Here is a 23,045-nt window from a genome sequence, read left to right as displayed (position 1 = left end):
AGTGGTTGAGCCCTTGGAACATGTGTCTGTTGTGTTCATAGGAAAGGTAAAGAGAGATTTCTGTTTGATAAAGAACAATGGCCTTACTCTGTAAGACTAGCTTATTGACAGCTTTTATTAGGAAGTACGTAAACCAAAATTTGAAGATTCAGTTTAAGAAATATCAAGATGAAACCAATAATTGCAGTGATGATTTTTGCCTGATTGACCACATTTTTATGTTATAAGTAGATTCTAGTTAATTATATTTGTATAGGGTGAATAATATCAATTTACTTGAGATGAAGGGATTTCTGAAAGTAAATATAAGAAATGTATGAAGCTGAGCTGGTGTAAAGAACTGAATATGATTAACGAGTGCAAAAAGTATTAAAGACAGTTCAGAATTGGCTGTTGAAATAAAGTTTTGAGATATGATTACTGTAAAATAAATATATATATATATATATATATATATATATATATATATATATATATATATATATATATATATATATATATATATATATATAATCTACAATAAAACCTCTGTCATTCATAATTCGAGACAACGAAATGTTCAGACAAATGTATTTTTTTCAGTTTTGGTTAGCAACCTTCCAATATCAAACACTTCAAAAAATAAAAAAAGATGCATAAGAATATTTCAAATCATGCCCATACTATGCTGCAGAAATTAGACTAATCACCACCTAGTGTTTTGTGGCACTGGTTATTATTTACCATCTCCCATGTGCTTCCTGGCATGTTGTATACTGGTCTTGTACCTTTGTGGTTTGTGCACCCTTGAGTACTATCGATGACAATAGCCCCTTTCAAGCAACACCAGCAATTGCAAAGTCTTCTGTGTCTCACACAAAGTGCAAGAGTAATGTCTTCAGCCTTGAAAGGAAGTTGGAGTTGTACAAGAGGCTAACTAAGGGCCAGTTCAAGCCAGCACTTATGAAGAACTTCACAATCGGCATAATGACTATTTATGACATCATCAAGCAACAAAAGATCTTGTTATTCAGTAGTATTTATTTATGTATATTAGTACCTTCCCTATACAAAATATATGCAAATAGGTAAAATTGTTTAAAATGTGTGTGCAGTAGAAAAAGCACCTGAACTTCTGTGACGGTTGGCAGATGGAGTAAGCATGGGTTGTGAATGGAGTACACCATATTCCCACCTGCAGATTAGCCTCACTGTTACCACTGTTGTATGCAGATCTATGTGTGAGTTGAGTATACCTGCTGCTGTGATTTTCCTACAACCTGCTGTGTTTGTATTTGTAAATATAGCATCCAAACATCTAGCAACATCTCTAACCTAGAACCAGCAATTAAAGAGGAGAGAACCTCTCTGACCTTAGAAAACAAGCTAGAAATCTCACAATGCGCTGATATTGGTGAGGGAGTGTGAATGCAGCAGAAAGTGTGCCAAAACTTCAGTAAGGGATGGAGGGTGAAGTTAGCATTAGTTATGGATGGACCATGTCATGTTTCCACAAGTGGGTCACTCTCACAGTCTCCACGGTTATGAGCAGATCTGTGGTACATTTCCTGCTACCCACAGTGTTTGTGTTTATTGATATGGCATCCAGACATCCAGCAACATCTCTACCCCAGAACCAGCAGTTAAACGGACTCTGACCTTAGAAATGAAGCTAGAAATCTTACAGTCTGCTGATGCCTATGAGGGAGCATCAGCATTTGAGTGTGCTTACAACCTGGGTGAATCTACAGTCTGCAATATAAAAAGGAAATTCAAAGTGCTATGGTCCACTCTGCTCCACTGTTTGCCAAGGTAACCACTCATGGAGAAGATGGAGGAAATGCTCTCATTGTACCTAAAGCATTAGATGAAGAAGAAAGGTAGCCTTAGTAATCTTCAGCTCAAGTCTAAAGCTCTGAAGATTTATGAGTGTTTATGGAAAGAAGGCAGTGTAGTTGGGCCACAGCTATTTGAAGCAAGTAAATGTTTGTTAGATAAATTCATTCAGCATCAAAAGCTACATAATGCAGGCAAATCACTTTGGCAGGTGTACCTAAATTGCACAAGTAGCATAGATCTGCACACAACAGTGGTAACTGCGAAACAGACCCACTGGCAGGAACAAGTTTCACTCCACCTGGACCCACAACTACTCCACCTGCAAACCTCACAAAAGTTCTTGTGCACTTTCTACCACACACACCCACAAATTAGCAAAACTTGACCACATTAGGAATTGGTAGAAGTAAGTTTGTCACATAACAGCAAAAGCACATTTAGTGATCCTGCATAAAATGAGCACTAGTACTTGAAAAATTTTACCAATTTGTAATTATTTTACATGGAGGACATATTCATATATGTAAGCAGATAAGCACTACTAAATGCATGCATTGATCATCTGCTGCTTGGTGGTCATAAAAGCTGTCTTGCTGATGTTTAAGTCCTTCACAAGTACTGCCCTGAGCTAGCCCTTAGTCAGCCACTTGCACAACACCATCTTTTTTTCAAGGCTTTCAGTTTCTCTTTTTCTTTTATGTATAAGATGTAGATGATTTCAAGGAGCTGTCATGTAATTGTTGATGTTGCTTGAACGGGTTCATTGGGCTCAATAATTATACAGTGTGCACAAAATACACAGCTGTTCAGGACTTGCACATAACTGTGCCACAAAGCAAATGGGAGATGGTAAACTATCACCAATGCCTCAAAAAACTGGGTGGTGAAAACATTGATAGTTGTGGCATGTGATTTGAAATATTTCTACATAATTTTCTAATTTTTTGCAGCATAGTGCAATACTATGATGAACCCATTTCTGTTTAATATTGATAGATCATGATACAGACCTGCCTTTTCTCATTGTCTCCAATTTCTAATTGAAATGCTTTGTAAATTTGCAATTCCTGCATCACTTTTAGTTTACAAATGTAGCCAAAGAAAAATCCCAAAATGAAAACTGGAAAGATATGATGATATTTCAACCCAAGTAGGATCATTTTGAAGTCACCCTTATGAGTTAGAAAAGTTATTATTGGATTTATGTAATTATTTTGGTAAATCCATGGATAATCAAAAGTAGATACATTAAGACCATGAATGATCAAGGGTAGAAAGTGTGTAATTACCTGTTTGAACATCATGAGGAATGAGCTTTACACTCATGGAGACCTGTCTCTTGTACTTTTTGTACCATCAAGAAAAGTTTTAAATCTTTGCAAGTTTCCAGCATTTACAGTCTCCTTGTTTAGACTGTTCCAATCAAACATTACCCTTACTCTAAACCAGTATTTCAAAACATCCTTCTGAATTGTCATCTTTCTCAGCTCCTGGTCATGGTCTCTGATAACTCAAGTACTGCACAGCATGATGAATTTTAATTGTCAACAATATTCAGTTAATTCAGAAACTTAAAGGCTGTTATCAGGTCACCCCTCTCTCTCCTCTTCTTTAAGGTGGATAGTTGTGTTGCATTCAACTTTTGATTGTAGTTCAGCCCTCTGAATTCTGGTACCATCTTGGTTGCTCTTCTCTAGACCATCTCAATCATATCTTTGTGTGTATTTAGATGCAGTGACCAGACCTGACAGGCATATCCAATTTCAGTCTCATGTGAGTTGTGAATAGCTTACTAAACATTTTATCCATGTAACTGAATGCAATTTTAACATTTGCCAGTGACAGCTGACCTCTTTCACAGTTCTGGTTTAAAGCTCTGATGAGTAGTTAGGCACTGTGTCTACACCTATGTCTCTTTTGTGCATCAGTTCTTGTAGCTTATTTATTACTAAGTAGTTCAGTTTTTATACTGGAGCCTATATGCATGTGATTACAATCTGTACGTTAAGCAAAGCAAATAGAATTTTTCACTTGTGTTGTTCCATCTCTTAACCTTGTGTAAAACTGTTATATCTTTTACTCTTATATGTGTATACACATACACTGGCATAGACTAGAGTGTATGTGTCAGTGTGCAAATACATTTGAGTAAAATAAAAAGATATGTTACTGGGCAATACAAGTTTAAAACTCTCTGTAACACTGTAACAGACAAATAGTAATCATACTCTATCCACCATTCACCTGAAATAAGCTCCAGGCATTGAATGGGGTCAGTGTGCTGACAGTGGATTGAACCAGGGCATATGAAGCATCCAGGGTAAACCATGGAAAGGTCTGTCAGATCTGGTAGTGGAGAGGAAGATGTGGTTTCGGTACAGTACACATGAAAGCTAGAGAATGGATGCAAGCGGATGTGGCCTTTCTTCATCTGTTCCTGGTGCTACCTCACTAATGCAGGATATGACGATCAAGTATGAAGAATAGACATGTATGTATATTTTTTTTTGTTCTCTGTGGTCAGTTAGTTATTTCAGCCACAAAGTAACCAGATATTACATATTATGAAAGGAATGTTTTATCTTAGTAGATCATCCTAATTGTTGTTACATGTTACTATGGTTAAAAACATAAGTAGTCTTACACTGCATGGCCTTTTGATAAGATTGAGGGCTTTAGCTTCTTATTTTATGAAAGTCAACAACCTGAGTTTACTTAAGTGTAGAAAATACATCCCTTGAAAAATCTTAGTGTTACATGCATTTTTCAATAATTGTTTAAAGTTTGTCACTTGTGATGTCATTTATTCCTTTTTATGGCAAAGGCGAATTTATATTTACTCTTTCATGAATCTATATGTAGCCTTTGAATATAATTACTGTATTGTAGCAATTAAGCTAACAATGATATTTGCTGGTGGCACATTGTGCAATTTTCTCTGTTGCTGATTGTTTACTCTGTGGCTAACTTGCTGATTAAGCATTGATTATGTCACACTTTTGGTTTGCTTAAGTTAATCATTGATACATGTTGCAGGTAACAGTTTGACTAGAAAATAGGTGATTTGATGTATCACAAATTTATTCAGAGTTATTAACCAGATGTATGTAGACTTAAGATTGTTATACGGTGATTTAATGACAATAGGAACATGATCAAAAATACCTCATCATACAGCCGCTAGAACTTAATATTGATGCTAATAATGTCAGGAATGAGTTAAATGTTTCAACACTTTAGGAAGTCAAGAATTATAAGACAAAAGAACTCATGGAGAAAATGAATTGTAAGGAGAAGCATTAGTCCTAAAAGAAATAGGACACTAACATTTTATGACAAAATGAAGAGAATTCAAACCAAGCATAATAAGCCAAGATTAATTTCAGGACATTTTAAGAGACCTACCACCCATGTGAAAGATTGATAGCTCACTAACTGTAAGAGACACAAGTGACTTTATTAGGTGAAATATATCCTGAAAGACACTGAACACTGTAAAAACACAGAAAACTTATAAGATGTATAACTGAATGAGAAATGAGGGATGAAGTGATTGAATGAAACATAAGGGATCTATCGACTGCATAAGACAAAGATATATCTTTACTGTTGTGAGTCACTTGGAATTTATGGACCAGTATACATGGAGGTGTTACATTTTCTTAGTAATGCAAGTGACATTTAGGTTGACCATATCCTGAAAGACTTTTTGATTGTCTGTATGATGTGACACTGAAAGACATGGAATTTTTCAACATGAAAAGTTTATAAACTGTGTTATTCATGAAGGTGTCATGGTCTTTATGATGACATTAGGGTATGGGTCATGAGGGACTAATGGATTGAATGAGAAATGAGGGACTTAAAAGCCATACAGCAGGTTAAAATCATTTTGAAGCATAAATGATTCAGTAGTATAAGGCTTGATGATCTATTAGAGTTTCATTTGCTGTTAATTTTTAGGACAGAAAGTCAACTAAGTGTTGATTCTGTGTACTGTTGGATGATATGCAGCCTACTTTCACACACTTCGGGTTAAGCACAAGTTACAGATCACTGTGTTACATACATTACTTGTTCCATCTTTTGAGGAGTGACGTATCTCTGGTCTTACTATATCTTTTTCATATAAGGTATTTACCGTGAGATTAAGCTAATTACTGTTATTCTTGTATCTCATATAAATTCTGAAGGTTTTGTATTATATAATTTCAAAGTGTCATAACTAGTCACAAGTACCGCAGCACTAAATTTGGATAACTTTATATCCTGTAAGTGAACTAGAGACTCACATGGTAATACACTATTCTTAGTATTTCTTTAATGAATTGCTATTCTATGTACTTACATGAATCACCCTGTGCCTGCAGGGTAGCAAAGTATCTTGCATGGTAGCACAGTTCTGTGTAGAATAACAAAATCTTATAGGAGGTACTTACTGTTAAACCCAAATGCAGTACTCTTTATTTTAGCATCCTAGTTGTGTGAAACTCAAACACAGTACTCTATTTCAAGATCCTAGTATTTCATATGATTGAATTAACATCTCAGTTGGATATGTTTTTGCATTACTTTGACTCTATATCACAATTGAGCAACTTAATTCTTAGTTATCAACCATTTCACTTGAGCATCATAGCTTCTTCATAAGAAATTTAGCATTTCTGTAAGGCATCTTAATATTTCATCTGAGTAACTTGCTATCACACTTCTGGAAACATAGTGCCTCTGCGTGGTCACCTAAAGCATCTCAAGCAAGTGTCGTGATATCAAGCTACTTAGGGTCTCACTCATTTCTTTTCCCTTTTGATTGGCTTAGTATTTGACATTTCGACATCTTAATGTACTCTTTATATAACAACATATTTTACTTGGTATCTCACTTTGGTTACGTATCTCGTTTGGCTCCTTTTATTTCTTTCCAAGAAAGATAATTTAAGTTATGTGAAAGTAATATGGTCCAGGGCCAAAATATAGGTGATAGTAATAGGTTACATTTTACAAAGATGGAATGTAATAATATTAGCCACATTTTCCATGGTTAGTATCTTAGGACTATATATTTTCTCATGTTTTTACACCTTATCAAATTATTTGGACTGAAATGTGTCATATACTTTTCCTGCCTCAGCAATCTGTCCTGCCAGTATGGTACATTCCATGGGAAATTACAGGTCAGGAGCCTTGCAACCCTCATGATTCCAGCAAGTGAGGTGGCACCAGCCTTCACTTACCCTTTGTGAATGACCCTTGAGTGATTGTGGTTGCTTACTCATTAACTGGGCACTGTCTTTCAGCTGATTAGAGATTGCATCCAATCAAGATGCATTGTGTACTACTACTGCTATTAGCAGCATTGTTCATGATTGGTATCTTTTTCTTTTGTTTTATTTATAATATATTTTGATGTACACTGTATATTATACATACATTACCTTCCTGCTCCAGCAGTCCCTTCTGTCCTTATGAGGTTCCTACAGCACTTGGGAAGTTACCCAGATCCACTGGTTGGAACTACAAGTCATAAAATGTTATGATGCTATGTGTGCATCTATGTGCTGAAAGTTCAGGGCAGGTGAGTAGCAAGTGCTCAGTTGCTTCTTTATGATAGAAGCATTGTGAGCATGAGGGGTCTTGGGATATCTTGAAATGATGTTTGTAGGTTCTAATGATAGATGATGTCCAGAGTGTGACTCTTATTTGTGTAGGAACTGTTGTTTCTGATGGGTTGGAGTTGAGACTGAGTTGGAGGTCAGTATTTTAGTACTTGTCAAGTTATTTCAGTCTATATGTGTTTTGTCATTGTTATATATGTTGGAGTTGGTGGGAGGATCTGTGAGAAGAGGTTACTGAAGTGTGAGGCAGAGGTAAGCTTTTTATTTCTATTTTGAGTTGGAGGTCAGTTTTAGAATGGTTCAAGTGGGAAGAGTCCAGTGCTGTTGCATAGATATGCATGTTCAGTTCAGACTGTATTGGGAGGATCTTTGTTTCACTGTGAAGGTATTGAGTGTCTTAGATTGATAGACAGCCAGTGATTGTTCTGAGTGCACACTTTTGTGTGGCTTGCAGCTTTCTTATATCTGCTTTTGAGAGAGTGAAAGACCAAGCAGGTGAGGCATATTTTAAAGTGGAGCAGGTGAATTGTATATATTGGATGTTGAGGGATATACATATTTATGTATTTATTTATTATACTTGATTGTCATTTCCTGCATCAGCAAGTATACATATATCACTATATACATACATATACATACACAACAATATACATACATACACATGGACACATTCATACTTGCTTGCCTTAATTCATTCCCAATGCCACCCTGCCTCACAGGAAACAGCATCGCCACCAACTGCATCAGCAAGGTAGTGCCAGAAAAACAGACAAAAAAAAAGCCACATTAGTTTGTACATAGTCTCTAGCTGTCATGTATAATGCCCCAAAACCACAGCTCCCTATCCCACATCCAGGTCCCACAAACCTTTCCATGGTTTACTCCAGACGTTTCACATGCCGTGGTTCATTCCATTGATAGCACATCGACCCCAGAATACCACATTGTTCCAATTCTCACTATTCTTTGCAAATCTCTCACCTTCCTGCATGTTCAGGGTTTGATGGCTCAAACTCTTTTTCTCTCCATTTTATCCATTCAAACTTACATCCCAACTAACTTGTCCCTCAATCCTGTTTGGGGGGCGAAGGTTCTGGGAGCGATGAAGAATGAGTAAAAGGAGAAAACATTATCTCAGAGAGCAAAAATGGGTAAGGTTGAAGGAATACTAGTTCCATCAGTATTATATGGATGCAAGGTATGGGTTATGGATAGGGTTGTACATAGGAGGGTGGATGTGTTGGAAATGAAATGTTTAAAGACAATATGTGGTGTGAGGTGGTTTGATCAGGTAAGTAATGAAAGGGTTAGAGAGATGCATGGAAATAAAAAGTGTGGTTGAGAGAGCTGAAGAGGGTGTGTTGAAATAGGTGGGTTGATCCATTGCCTTTTGATACTTTGATGACTGGCAAATCTTATACCTGAAATAATATTACCATGATATAATGAATGACTGGGCCACCTCAAGGAATTAAGAAATTGAGGTAATGCCTTGCATGGCCAAAAGTTCTCCCATTATATGAAGGTTAAGTGAGAGCAAGTGAGCTTGGAAAGGAGACTTGTGTGAGGAAGAACCAGGAGAGATTGAGTGCAGAATAGAAGAAGGTGAGAGCAAATGATGTAATGGGAGTGAGGGAGGAATGGGATGTATTTAGGGAAGCAGTGATGGCTTGCTCAAAAGATGCTTGTGGCATGAGACAGGTGGGAGGTGGGCAGATTAGAAAGGGCAGTGAGAGGTGGGATGAAGTAAGATTGTTAGTGAAACAGAAGAAAGAGGCTTTTGGATGAATTTTGCAGGGAAATGGTGCAAATGACCAAGAGATGTATAAAAGAAAGAAGCAGGAGGTCAAGAGAAAGGTGCAAGATGGTGAAAAAGAGGGCAAGGGAGAGTTGGGGTGAGAGAGTGTCATTAGATTTTTAGGGAGCATAAAAAGATGTTTTGGAAGGAGGTAACTCAAGTGCGTAAGACAGGAGAACAAATGGGAACATCAGTGAAGAGGGCAAATGGGGAGGTAATAACAAGTAGTGGTGAAGTGGAAAGGGATGGAGTGAGTATTTTAAAGGTTTGTTGAATTTGTTTGATGTTAGAGTGGTAGATATAGGGTGTTTTGGTCAAGGTGGTGTGCGAAATGAGAGGGTCAAGGAGAATGGTTTGGTAAACAGAGAAGAGGTAGTGAAAACTTTGCAGAAGACGAAATCCGGCAAGGCGGCAGGTTTGGATGGTACTGCAGTGGAATTTATTAAAAAAGGTGGTGACGTGTTGTTAGTGGTCGGTAAGGATATTCAGTGTATGTATGCTTCATGGTGAAGTGCCTAAGGATTGGTGGAATGCATGCATAGTGCCATTGTACAAAGGCGAAGGGGATAAATGTGAGTGTTCAAATTACAGAGGTATAAGTTTGTTGAGTATTCCTGGGAAATTATATGGGAGGGTATTGATTGTGAGGGTAAAGGCATGTACATAGCATCTGACTGGGGAAGAGCAGTATGGTTTCAGAAGTGGTAGAGGATGTGTGGATCAGGTGTTTGCTTTGAAGAATGTTTTTTTTTCATTTTACTATACTTTGTCGCTGTCTCCCATGTTAGCGAGGTAGCGCAAGGAAACAGATGAAAGAATGGCCCAACCCATCCACATACACATGTATATCCATACACATCCACAAATGCATGTATACATACCTATACAATTCAATGTATACATATATATACATACACAGACTTTTTTTTTTAAACTATTTGCCATTTCCCGCGTTAGCGAGGTAGCGTTAAGAACAGAGGACTGGGCCTTTGTGGAATATCCTCACCTGGCCCCCCTCTGTTCCTTCTTTTGGAAAATTAAAAAAAAAAATGAGAGGGGAGGATTTCCAGCCTCCCGCTCCCTCCCCTTTTAGTCGCCTTCTACGACACGCAAGGAATACGTGGGAAGTATTCTTAATCCCCTATCCCCAGGGATAATTATGTACATGTGTATATATATATATACATATATATACACATGTATATATATATATTTTTTTTTTCTTTTTTTTTTTATACTTTGTCGCTGTCTCCCGCGTTTGCGAGGTAGCGCAAGGAAACAGACGAAAGAAATGGCCCAACCCCCCCCATACACATGTATATACATACGTCCACACACGCAAATATACATACCTACACAGCTTTCCATGGTTTACCCCAGACGCTTCACATGCCTTGATTCAATCCACTGACAGCACGTCAACCCCGGTATACCACATCGCTCCAATTCACTCTATTCCTTGCCCTCCTTTCACCCTCCTGCATGTTCAGGCCCCGATCACACAAAATCTTTTTCACTCCATCTTTCCACCTCCAATTTGGTCTCCCTCTTCTCCTTGCTCCCTCCACCTCCGACACATATATCCTCTTGGTCAATCTTTCCTCACTCATCCTCTCCATGTGCCCAAACCACTTCAAAACACCCTCTTCTGCTCTCTCAACCACTCTCTTTTTATTTCCACACATCTCTCTTACCCTTACGTTACTCACTCGATCAAACCACCTCACACCACACATTGTCCTCAAACATCTCATTTCCAGCACATCCATCCTCCTGCGCACAACTCTATCCATAGCCCACGCCTCGCAACCATACAACATTGTTGGAACCACTATTCCTTCAAACATACCCATTTTTGCTTTCCGAGATAATGTTCTCGACTTCCACACATTCTTCAAGGCCCCCAGAATTTTCACCCCCTCCCCCACCCTATGATCCACTTCCGCTTCCATGGTTCCATCCGCTGCCAGATCCACTCCCAGATATCTAAACCACTTCACTTCCTCCAGTTTTTCTCCATTCAAACTCACCTCCCAATTGACTTGACCCTCAACCCTACTGTACCTAATAACCTTGCTCTTATTCACATTTACTCTTAACTTTCTTCTTCCACACACTTTACCAAACTCAGTCACCAGCTTCTGCAGTTTCTCACATGAATCAGCCACCAGCGCTGTATCATCAGCGAACAACAACTGACTCACTTCCCAAGCTCTCTCATCCCCAACAGACTTCATACTTGCCCCTCTTTCCAAAACTCTTGCATTTACCTCCCTAACAACCCCATCCATAAACAAATTAAACAACCATGGAGACATCACACACCCCTGCCGCAAACCTACATTCACTGAGAACCAATTACTTTCCTCTCTTCCTACACGTACACATGCCTTACATCCTCGATAAAAACTTTTCACTGCTTCTAACAACTTGCCTCCCACACCATATATTCTTAATACCTTCCACAGAGCATCTCTATCAACTCTATCATATGCCTTCTCCAGATCCATAAATGCTACATACAAATCCATTTGCTTTTCTAAGTATTTCTCACATACATTCTTCAAAGCAAACACCTGATCCACACATCCTCTACCACTTCTGAAACCACACTGCTCTTCCCCAATCTGATGCTCTGTACATGCCTTCACACTCTCAATCAATACCCTCCCATATAATTTACCAGGAATACTCAACAAACTTATACCTCTGTAATTTGAGCACTCACTCTTATCCCCTTTGCCTTTGTACAATGGCACTATGCACGCATTCCGCCAATCCTCAAGCACCTCACCATGAGTCATACATACATTGAATAACCTTACCAACCAGTCAACAATACAGTCACCCCCTTTTTTAATAAATTCCACTGCAATACCATCCAAACCTGCTGCCTTGCCGGCTTTCATCTTCCGCAAAGCTTTCACTACCTCTTCTCTGTTAACCAAATCATTTTCCCTAACCCTCTCACTTTGCACACCACCTCGACCAAAACACCCTATATCTGCCACTCTATCATCAAACACATTCAACAAACCTTCAAAATACTCACTCCATCTCCTTCTCACATCACCACTACTTGTTATCACCTCCCCATTTGCGCCCTTCACTGAAGTTCCCATTTGCTCCCTTGTCTTACGCACTTTATTTACCTCCTTCCAGAACATCTTTTTATTCTCCCTAAAATTTAATGATACTCTCTCACCCCAACTCTCATTTGCCCTTTTTTTCACCTCTTGCACCTTTCTCTTGACCTCCTGTCTCTTTCTTTTATACATCTCCCACTCAATTGCATTTTTTCCCTGCAAAAATCGTCCAAATGCCTCTCTCTTCTCTTTCACTAATACTCTTACTTCTTCATCCCACCACTCACTACCCTTTCTAATCAACCCACCTCCCACTCTTCTCATGCCACAAGCATCTTTTGCGCAATCCATCACTGATTCCCTAAATACATCCCATTCATCCCCCACTCCCCCTGCTTCCATTGTTCTCACCTTTTTCCATTCTATACTCAGTCTCTCCTGGTACTTCCTCACACAGGTCTCCTTCTCAAGCTCACTTACTCTCACCAACCTCTTCACCCCAACATTCACTCTTCTTTTCTGAAAACCCATACAAATCTTCACCTTAGCCTCCACAAGATAATGATCAGACATCCCTCCAGTTGCACCTCTCAGCACATTAACATCCAAAAGTCTCTCCTTCGCACGCCTGTCAATTAACACGTAATCCAATAACGCTCTCTGGCCATCTCTCCTACTTACATAAGTATACTTATGTATATCTCGCTTTTTAAACCAGGTATTCCCAATCATCAGTCCTTTTTCAGCACATAAATCTACAAGCTCTTCACCACTTCCATTTACAACACTGAACACCCCATGTATACCAATTATTCCCTCAACTGCCACATTACTCACCTTTGCATTCAAATCACCCATCACTATAACCCGGTCTCGTGCATCAAAACCACTAACACACTCATTCAGCTGCTCCCAAAACACTTGTCTCTCTTGATCTTTCTTCTCATGCCCAGGTGCATATGCACCAATAATCACCCACCTCTCTCCATCAACTTTCAGTTTTACCCTTATTAATCGAGAATTTACTTTCTTACACTCTATCACATACTCCCACAACTCCTGTTTCAGGAGTATTGCTACTCCTTCCCTTGCTCTTGTCCTCTCACTGACCCCTGACTTTACTCCCCAGACATTCCCAAACCACTCTTCCCCTTTACCCTTGAGCTTCGTTTCACTCAGAGCCAAAACATCCAGGTTCCTTTCCTCAAACATACTACCTATCTCTCCTTTTTTTACATCTTGGTTACATCCACACACATTTAGGCACCCCACTCTGAGCCTTCGAGGAGGATGAGCATTCCCCGCGTGACTCCTTCTTCTGTTTCCCATTTTAGAAAGTTAATACAAGGAGGGGAGGATTTCTGGCCCCCCGCTCCCGTCCCCTCTAGTCGCTTTCTACGACACGCGAGGAATATGTGGGAAGTATTCTTTCACTCCTATCCCCATATATATATATATATATATATATATATATATATATATATATATATTTTTTTTTTTTTTTTTTTTATACTTTGTCGCTGTCTCCCGCGTCTGCGAGGTAGCGCAAGGAAACAGACGAAAGAAATGGCCCAACCCCCCCCCCCCCCCATACACATGTACATACACATGTCCACACACGTGTATACATACCTACACAGCTTTCCATGGTCCACCCCAGACGCCTCACATGCCTTGATTCACTCCACTGACAGCACGTCAACCCCTGTATACCACATCGCTCCAATTCAATCTATTCCTTGCCCTCCTTACACCCTCCTGCATGTTCAGGCCCCGATCACACAAAATCTTTTTCACTCCATCTTTCCACCTCCAATTTGGTCTCCCTCTTCTCCTCGTTCCCTCCACCTCCGACACATATATCCTCTTGGTCAATCTTTCCTCACTCATTCTCTCCATGTGCCCAAACCATTTCAAAACACCCTCTTCTGCTCTCTCAACCACGCTCTTTTTATTTCCACACATCTCTCTTACCCTTACGTTACTTACTCGATCAAACCACCTCACACCACACATTGTCCTCAAACATCTCATTTCCAGCACATCCATCCTCCTGCGCACAACTCTATCCATAGCCCACGCCTCGCAACCATACAACATTGTTGGAACCACTATTCCTTCAAACATACCCATTTTTGCTTTCCGAGATAATGTTCTCGACTTCCACACATTTTTCAAGGCTCCCAAAATTTTCGCCCCCTCCCCCACCCTATGATCCACTTCCGCTTCCATGGTTCCATCCGCTGACAGATCCACTCCCAGATATCTAAAACACTTCACTTCCTCCAGTTTTTCTCCATTCAAACTTACCTCCCAATTGACTTGACCCTCAACCCTACTGTACCTAATAACCTTGCTCTTATTCACATTTACTCTTAACTTTCTTCTTCCACACACTTTACCAAACTCAGTCACCAGCTTCTGCAGTTTCTCACATGAATCAGCCACCAGCGCTGTATCATCAGCGAGCAACAACTGACTCACTTCCCAGGCTCTCTCATCCCCAACAGACTTCATACTTGCCCCCTCTTTCCAAAACTCTTGCATTTACCTCCCTAACAACCCCATCCATAAACAAATTAAACAACCATGGAGACATCACACACCCCTGCCGCAAACCTACATTCACTGAGAACCAATTACTTTCCTCTCTTCCTACACGTACACATGCCTTACATCCTCGATAAAAACTTTTCACTGCTTCTAACAACTTTCCTCCCACACCATATATTCTTAATACCTTCCACAGAGCATCTCTATCAACTCTATCATATGCCTTCTCCAGATCCATAAATGCTACATACAAATCCATTTGCTTTTCTAAGTGTTTCTCACATACATTCTTCAAAGCAAACACCTGATCCACACATCCTCTACCACTTCTGAAACCACACTGCTCTTCCCCAATCTGATGCTCTGTACATGCCTTCACCCTCTCAATCAATACCCTCCCATATAATTTACCAGGAATACTCAACAAACTTATACCTCTGTAATTTGAGCACTCACTCTTATCCCCTTTGCCTTTGTACAGTGGCACTATGCACGCATTCCGCAATCCTCAGCACCTCACCATGAGTCATACATACATTAAATAACCTTACCAACCAGTCAACAATACAGTCACCCCCTTTTTTAATAAATTCCACTGCAATACCATCCAAACCTGCTGCCTTGCCGGCTTTCATCTTCCGCAAAGCTTTCACTACCTCTTCTCTGTTTACCAAATCATTTTCCCTAACCCTCTCACTTTGCACACCACCTCGATCAAAACACCCTATATCTGCCACTCTATCATCAAACACATTCAACAAACCTTCAAAATACTCACTCCATCTCCTTCTCACATCACCACTACTTGTTATCACCTCCCCATTTGCGCCCTTCACTGAAGTTCCCATTTGCTCCCTTGTCTTACGCACTTTATTTACCTCCTTCCAGAACATCTTTTTATTCTCCCTAAAATTTAATGATACTCTCTCACCCCAACTCTCATTTGCCCTTTTTTTCACCTCTTGCACCTTTCTCTTGACCTCCTGTCTCTTTCTTTTATACATCTCCCACTCAATTGCATTTTTTCCCTGCAAAAATCGTCCAAATGCCTCTCTCTTCTCTTTCACTAATACTCTTACTTCTTCAACCCACCACTCACTACCCTTTCTAATCAACCCACCTCCCACTCTTCTCATGCCACAAGCATCTTTTGCGCAATCCATCACTGATTCCCTAAATACATCCCATTCATCCCCCACTTCCCCTGCTTCCATTGTTCTCACCTTTTTCCATTCTATACTCAGTCTCTCCTGGTACTTCCTCACACAGGTCTCCTTCTCAAGCTCACTTACTCTCACCACCCTCTTCACCCCAACATTCACTCTTCTTTTCTGAAAACCCATACAAATCTTCACCTTAGCCTCCACAAGATAATGATCAGACATCCCTCCAGTTGCACCTCTCAGCACATTAACATCCAAAAGTCTCTCCTTCGCACGCCTGTCAATTAACACGTAATCCAATAACGCTCTCTGGCCATCTCTCCTACTTACATAAGTATACTTATGTATATCTCGCTTTTTAAATCAGGTATTCCCAATCATCAGTCCTTTTTCAGCACATAAATCTACAAGCTCTTCACCATTTCCATTTACAACACTGAACACCCCATGTATACCAATTATTCCCTCAACTGCCACATTACTCACCTTTGCATTCAAATCACCCATCACTATAACCCGGTCTCGTGCATCAAAACCACTAACACACTCATTCAGCTGCTCCCAAAACACTTGTCTCTCTTGATCTTTCTTCTCATGCCCAGGTGCATATGCACCAATAATCACCCACCTCTCTCCATCAACTTTCAGTTTTACCCATATTAATCGAGAATTTACTTTCTTACACTCTATCACATACTCCAACAACTCCTGTTTCAGGAGTATTGCTACTCCTTCCCTTGCTCTTGTCCTCTCACTGACCCCTGACTTTACTCCCCAGACATTCCCAAACCACTCTTCCCCTTTACCCTTGAGCTTCGTTTCACTCAGAGCCAAAACATCCAGGTTCCTTTCCTCAAACATACTACCTATCTCTCCTTTTTTTACATCTTGGTTACACCCACACACATTTAGGCACCCCACTCTGAGCCTTCGAGGAGGATGAGCATTCCCCGCGTGACTCCTTCTTCTGTTTCCCATTTTAGAAAGTTAATACAAGGAGGGGAGGATTTCTGGCCCCCCGCTCCCGTCCCCTCTAGTCGCTTTCTACGACACGCGAGTGAGTTAGCGCTAGGAAATGACAACAAAGGCCACATTCGCTCTTACTCAGTCTCTAGCTGTCATGTATAATGCACCGAAACCACAGCTCCCTTTCCACATCCAGGCCCCACAGAACTTTCCATGGTTCACCCCAGACACTTCATATGCCCTGGTTCAATCCATTGACAGCACGTCGACCCCAGTATACCACATCATTCCAATTCACTCTATTCCTTACACACCTTTCACCCTCCTGCATGTTCAGGCCCCGATCACTCTAAATCTTTTTTACTCCATCCCTCCACCTCCAATTTGGTCTTCCACTTCTCCTTGTTCCCTCCACCTCAGACACATGTATCCTCTTTCTCAATCTTTCCTCACTCATTCTCTCCATGTGACCGAACCATTTCAAAACATCCTCCTCTGCTCTCTCAACCACATTCTTTTTATTACCACACATCTCTTTTACCCTTTCATTACTTACGCGATCAAACCACTTCACGCAACATATTGTCCTCAAACATTTCATTTCCAATACATCCACCCTCCTCCGCACAACTCTATCTATAGCCCACACCTCGCAACCATATAACATTGTTGGAACCAGTATTCAAACATACCCATTTTTGCTTTCCGAGATAATGTTCTCGACTTCCACACATTCTTCAACGCTCCCAGAACTTTCGCGCCTTCCCCACCCCGTGACTCACTTTCGCTTCCATGGTTCCATCCGATGCCAAATCCACTCCCAGATATCTAAAACACTTCACTGCCTCCAGTTTTTCTCCATTCAAACTTACCTCCCAAATGACTTGTCCTTCAACCCTACTGTACCTAATAACCTTGCTCTTATTCACATTTACTCTCAGCTTTCTTCTTTCACACACTTTACCAAACTCAGTCACCAGCTTCTGCAGTTTCTCACCCGAATCAGCCACCAGCACTGTATCATCAGCAAACAACAACTGACTCACTTCCCAAGCCCTCTCATCCACAACAGACAACATACTTGCCCCTCTCTCCAAAACTCTTGCATTCACCTCCCTAACAACCCCATCCATAAACAAATTAAACAACCATGGAGACATCATGCACCCCTGCCACAAACCAACATTCACTGAGAACCAATCTTTTTCCTCTCTTCCTACACGTACACATGCCTTACATCCTCGATAAAAACTTTTCAATGCTTCTAGCAACTTGCCTCCCACACCATATATTCTTAATACCTTCCTCAGAGCATCTCTATCAACTCTATCATATGCCTTCTCCAGATCCATAAATGCTACATACAAATCCATTTCCTTTTCTAAGTATTTCTCACATACATTCCTCAAAGCAAACACCTGATCCACACATCCCCTATCACTTCTGAAACTACACTGGTCTTCCCTAATCTGTTGCTCTGTACATGCTTTCACCCTCTCAATCAATACCCTCTCATATAATTTCCCAGGAATTCTCAGCAAACTTATACCTCTTTAATTAGAGCACTCACCTTTATCCCCTTTGCCTTTGTACAATGGCACTATGCATGCATTTTGCCAATCCTCAGGCACCTCTCCATGAGTCATGCATACATTAAATATCCTTACCAACCAGTCAGCAACACAGTCACCCCATTTTTTGATAAATTCCACTGCAATACCATCCAAACTTGCTACCTTGCCAGCTTTCATCTTCCGCAAAGCTTTTACTACCTCTTCTATGTTTACTAAATCATTCTCCGTAACCCTCTCACTTTGCACACCACCTCGACCAAAACACCCTATATCTGCCACTCTATCATCAAACACATTCAACAAACCTTTAAAATACTCACTCCATCTCCTTCTCACATTACCACTACTTGTTATTACCTCCCCATTAGCCCCTTTCACCGATATTCCCATTTGTTCTCTTGTCTTACACACTTTATTTACCTCCTTCCAAAACATCTTTTTATTCTCCCTAAAATTTAATGATACTCTCCCACCCCAACTCTCATTTGCCCTCTTGCACCTTTCTCTTTACCTCCATCCTCTTTCTTTTATACATCTCCCAGTCATTTGCACTAATTCCCCGCAAAACTTGTCCAAATGCCTCTCTCTTCTCTTTCACTAATAATTTTACTTCTTCACCCCACCACTCATTGCCCTTTCTAATCTGCCCACCTCCCACGCTTTGAAGAATGTATGTGAGAAATACTTAGGAAAACAGATGGATTTGTATGTAGCATTTATGTATCTGGAGAAGGCATATGATAGAGTTGATAAGAGATGCTCTGTGGAAGGTATTAAGAGTATATGGTGTGGGAGATAAGTTGCTAGAAGCGGTGAAAAGTTTTCATCAAGGATGTAAGGCATGTATATGCATAGGAAGAGAGGAAAGTGATTGGTTCCCAGTGAATGTCGGTTTGTGGCAGGGGTGTGTGATGTCTCTATGGTTGTTTAATTGTTTAATTAGTGGATGAGAGGGCTTGGGAAGTGAGTCAGTTGTTGTTCGCTGATGATACAGCGCTGGTGGCTGATTCGGGTGAGAAACTGCAGAAGCTGGTGACTGAGTTTGGTAAAGTGAGTGAATGAAGAAAGCTGAGAGTAAATGTGAATAAGAGCAAGGGTATTACATTCAGTAGGGGTGAGGGAGAAGTTAATTGGGAAGGAAGTTTGAATGGAGAAAAACTGGAGGAAGTGAAGTGTTTTAGATATCTGGGAGTGGATTTAGCAGTGAATGGAACCATGAAAGCTGAAGTGAGTCACATGGTGGGGAAGGGGGCGAAGGTACTGGGAGCATTGAAGAATCTGTGGAAGGCGAGAATGTTATCTCGTAGAACAAAAATGGGTATGTTTGAAGGAATAGTGGTTCCAACAATGTTATATGGTTGTGAGGCATGGGCTCTAGATAAGGTTTTGCTGAGGAAGGTAGATGTGTTAGAAATGAAATGTTTGAGGACAATATGTGGTTTGAGGTGGTTTGATCGAGTAAGTAATGAAAGGGTAAGAGATATGTGTGGTAGTAAAAAGGATGTGGTTGAGAGAGCAGAAGAGTGTATTGAAATGGTTTGGCCACATGGAGAGAATGAGTGAGGAAAGATCGACAAAGAGGATATATGTGTCAGAGGTGGAGGGAACAAGGAGAAATGGGAGACCAAATTGGAGGTGGAAGGATTGAGCGAAAAAGATTTTGAGCGATTGGAGCCCAAACATACAGGAGGGTGAAAGGCATGGAAGGAATAGAGTGAATTGGAACGACGTGGTATACCGGGGTCGACGTGCTGTCAATGGATTGAACAAGGGCATGTGAAGCATCTGGGGTAAACCATGGAATTTTTGTGGGGCCTAGATTTGGAAAGGGAGCTGTGGTTTTGGTGCCTTACACATGACAGCTAGAGGCTGAGAGTGAACGAATGTGGCCTTTGTTGTCTTTTCCTGAGGCGTGCGCATGGTGGAAGGGGGGATGCCGTTTCATGTGTGGTAGGATGGCGATGGGAATGGATGAAGGCAGCAAGTATGAATATGTACATGTGTGTATATGTATATGCCTGTGTATGTATACGTTGAAATGTACAGGTATGTATTTGTGCCTGTGTGGGCGTGTATGTATATACATGTGTATGTGGGTGGGTTGGGCCATTCTTTCATCTGTTTCCTTGCGCTACTTTGCTAATCCGGGAGACAGCGACAAAGTATAATAGATAATAGATGAATAAATATACATATAATATGTAACAAAGTCCCTTTCCATGGCTGGTATACCAGTGATTCTCTTCTTAAGTGATCTTTTGGTCATGGTTGACCCTTACAAAGAGGATATGGGTCTACTCAACCTTGCCACCAAAATGCCAATGTTAGATAGCCATTTACACAAAATTATGGTGCAAAGACAAGATCTTTTCTTCAGTTCAGTGTATGACAAGATAACTCTGTTTCTAAACTCTTTACTGGGTCATACAATTATAAACTGACTACCTTCAGCACGATATCCCAAACTAACCTACTGATGATATATACCAGGGTTCGAATGAGGAAATTTATTATCATATGCTGTCTTTCAGTTCAGGTCCAATATCATGTATCAATCTTGTCTTTTAGATGCACTGAGGGTAATTCACCCTGATATTCAAGAGAACTAGTTTTTTCTACTTCTGAAGTAATAGATGATTTGGGCCTACAGCTGGGCTTGGCTGCTACTGGCTGTGAGTTTTTATCTGTTATTGGTATTGTTCATACTTTAGGCAGATGAAAAAAACAGTTCAGAGGAGGCATTCAGAAGTGCTAAAAAGCACTTTTGAGTGCCTCATCTCCTCTGTTTTTTCCATTTTATCTTTTTAATGATAGAGAAAAGGTACCTCCACACTGACTTACTTAGATAACCAGTTTACAGCATAACATTGTACTCTAAGGAAAAACGTTTTTTAGATCATTATTTCCTTTACCAGGGGATTTTGGCATCCCTCTGGATCAAGTATCTTTTATAACCAGACCAAAGTATGTAGTATTGCTAGTGAAGAGGGTCACAGTGTTGCTGATGACCCCATGTGAAGTATTCACCATGGCAACTGCACTTTTTGAAATACATCCTCTGTGAGGCATGATCTTTGTGTTGGAGGTAGTCTTTGATGCTTCTTTCTGATGGCACACTTTTTAGACAATGGCAGCATCATCAGTTTGCCTTATTAAGGGAAAATCTTTTGAGAGCCCTTCCATGTAACTTGAGTGGTAGGGTAGAGCTCACTTTTCGTGGACTCACTGAAAATCAATGCAGTACTTTGGAGTTGCATCTCTGGTCATGTTACCATTTGAGTATGCTCTTGGATCTTCCTCCAACCTGATTTGACTAGGCAGCCACATTTTGCCCCAGACAGGCCTAATCATTCTCTTTTCATTAGGTGCTCCCCTTTCCTAGCCTCTACTAACTTTTTAAATCCATCTGTAAGGTCATGATCATAGCAGATTTTTTTTTTGTGGGGAAGGGGCCATGATGCAGCTAAAAACACAAGAAAAAGAATGGTAAAATGAATGTAGTTACTGTGTGACTAGATGTCGAGAAAGAAGCATCTATATATATATATTCAAGGTAATTACAGACTTTGATGAGGGAAATAGTGGTGATCTGGGGTTTATGCCTTCCTAATAATACCAGTGTGTTGGACAAGAGATTTCATATATTAGATAGTTGGTCCTTCCTCCCTATCCTTGGAGACCATTTGCTGCCTGATGGTTTTAACGTGTATATCATTCACAGATGAAAGCTGGCAAGGCAGCAGGTTTGGATGGTATTGCAGTGGAATTTATTAAAAAAGGGGGTGACTGTATTGTTGACTGGTTGGTAAGGTTATTTAATGTATGTATGACTCATGGTGAGGTGCCTGAGGATTGGCGGAATGCGTGCATAGTGCCATTGTACAAAGGCAAAGGGGATAAGAGTGAGTGCTCAAATTACAGAGGTATAAGTTTGTTGAGTATTCCTGGTAAATTATATGGGAGGGTATTGATTGAGAGGGTGAAGGCATGTACAGAGCATCAGATTGGGGAAGAGCAGTGCGGTTTCAGAAGTGGTAGAGGATGTGTGGATCAGGTGTTTGCTTTGAAGAATGTATGTGAGAAATACTTAGAAAAGCAAATGGATTTGTATGTAGCATTTATGGATCTGGAGAAGGCATATGATAGAGTTGATAGAGATGCTCTGTGGAAGGTATTAAGAATATATGGTGTGGGAGGCAAGTTGTTAGAAGCAGTGAAAAGTTTTTATCGAGGATGTAAGGCATGTGTACGTGTAGGAAGAGAGGAAAGTGATTGGTTCTCAGTGAATGTAGGTTTGCGGCAGGGGTGTGTGATGTCTCCATGGTTGTTTAATTTGTTTATGGATGGGGTTGTTAGGGAGGTAAATGCAAGAGTCCTGGAAAGAGGGGCAAGTATGAAGTCTGTTGGGGATGAGAGAGCTTGGGAAGTGAGTCAGTTGTTGTTCGCTGATGATACAGCGCTGGTGGCTG

Source organism: Panulirus ornatus, chromosome 65 (assembly GCF_036320965.1).
Source record: "Panulirus ornatus isolate Po-2019 chromosome 65, ASM3632096v1, whole genome shotgun sequence".
NCBI lineage: Eukaryota > Metazoa > Arthropoda > Malacostraca > Decapoda > Palinuridae > Panulirus > Panulirus ornatus.
Note: the sequence above shows the minus strand (reverse complement) of the source record.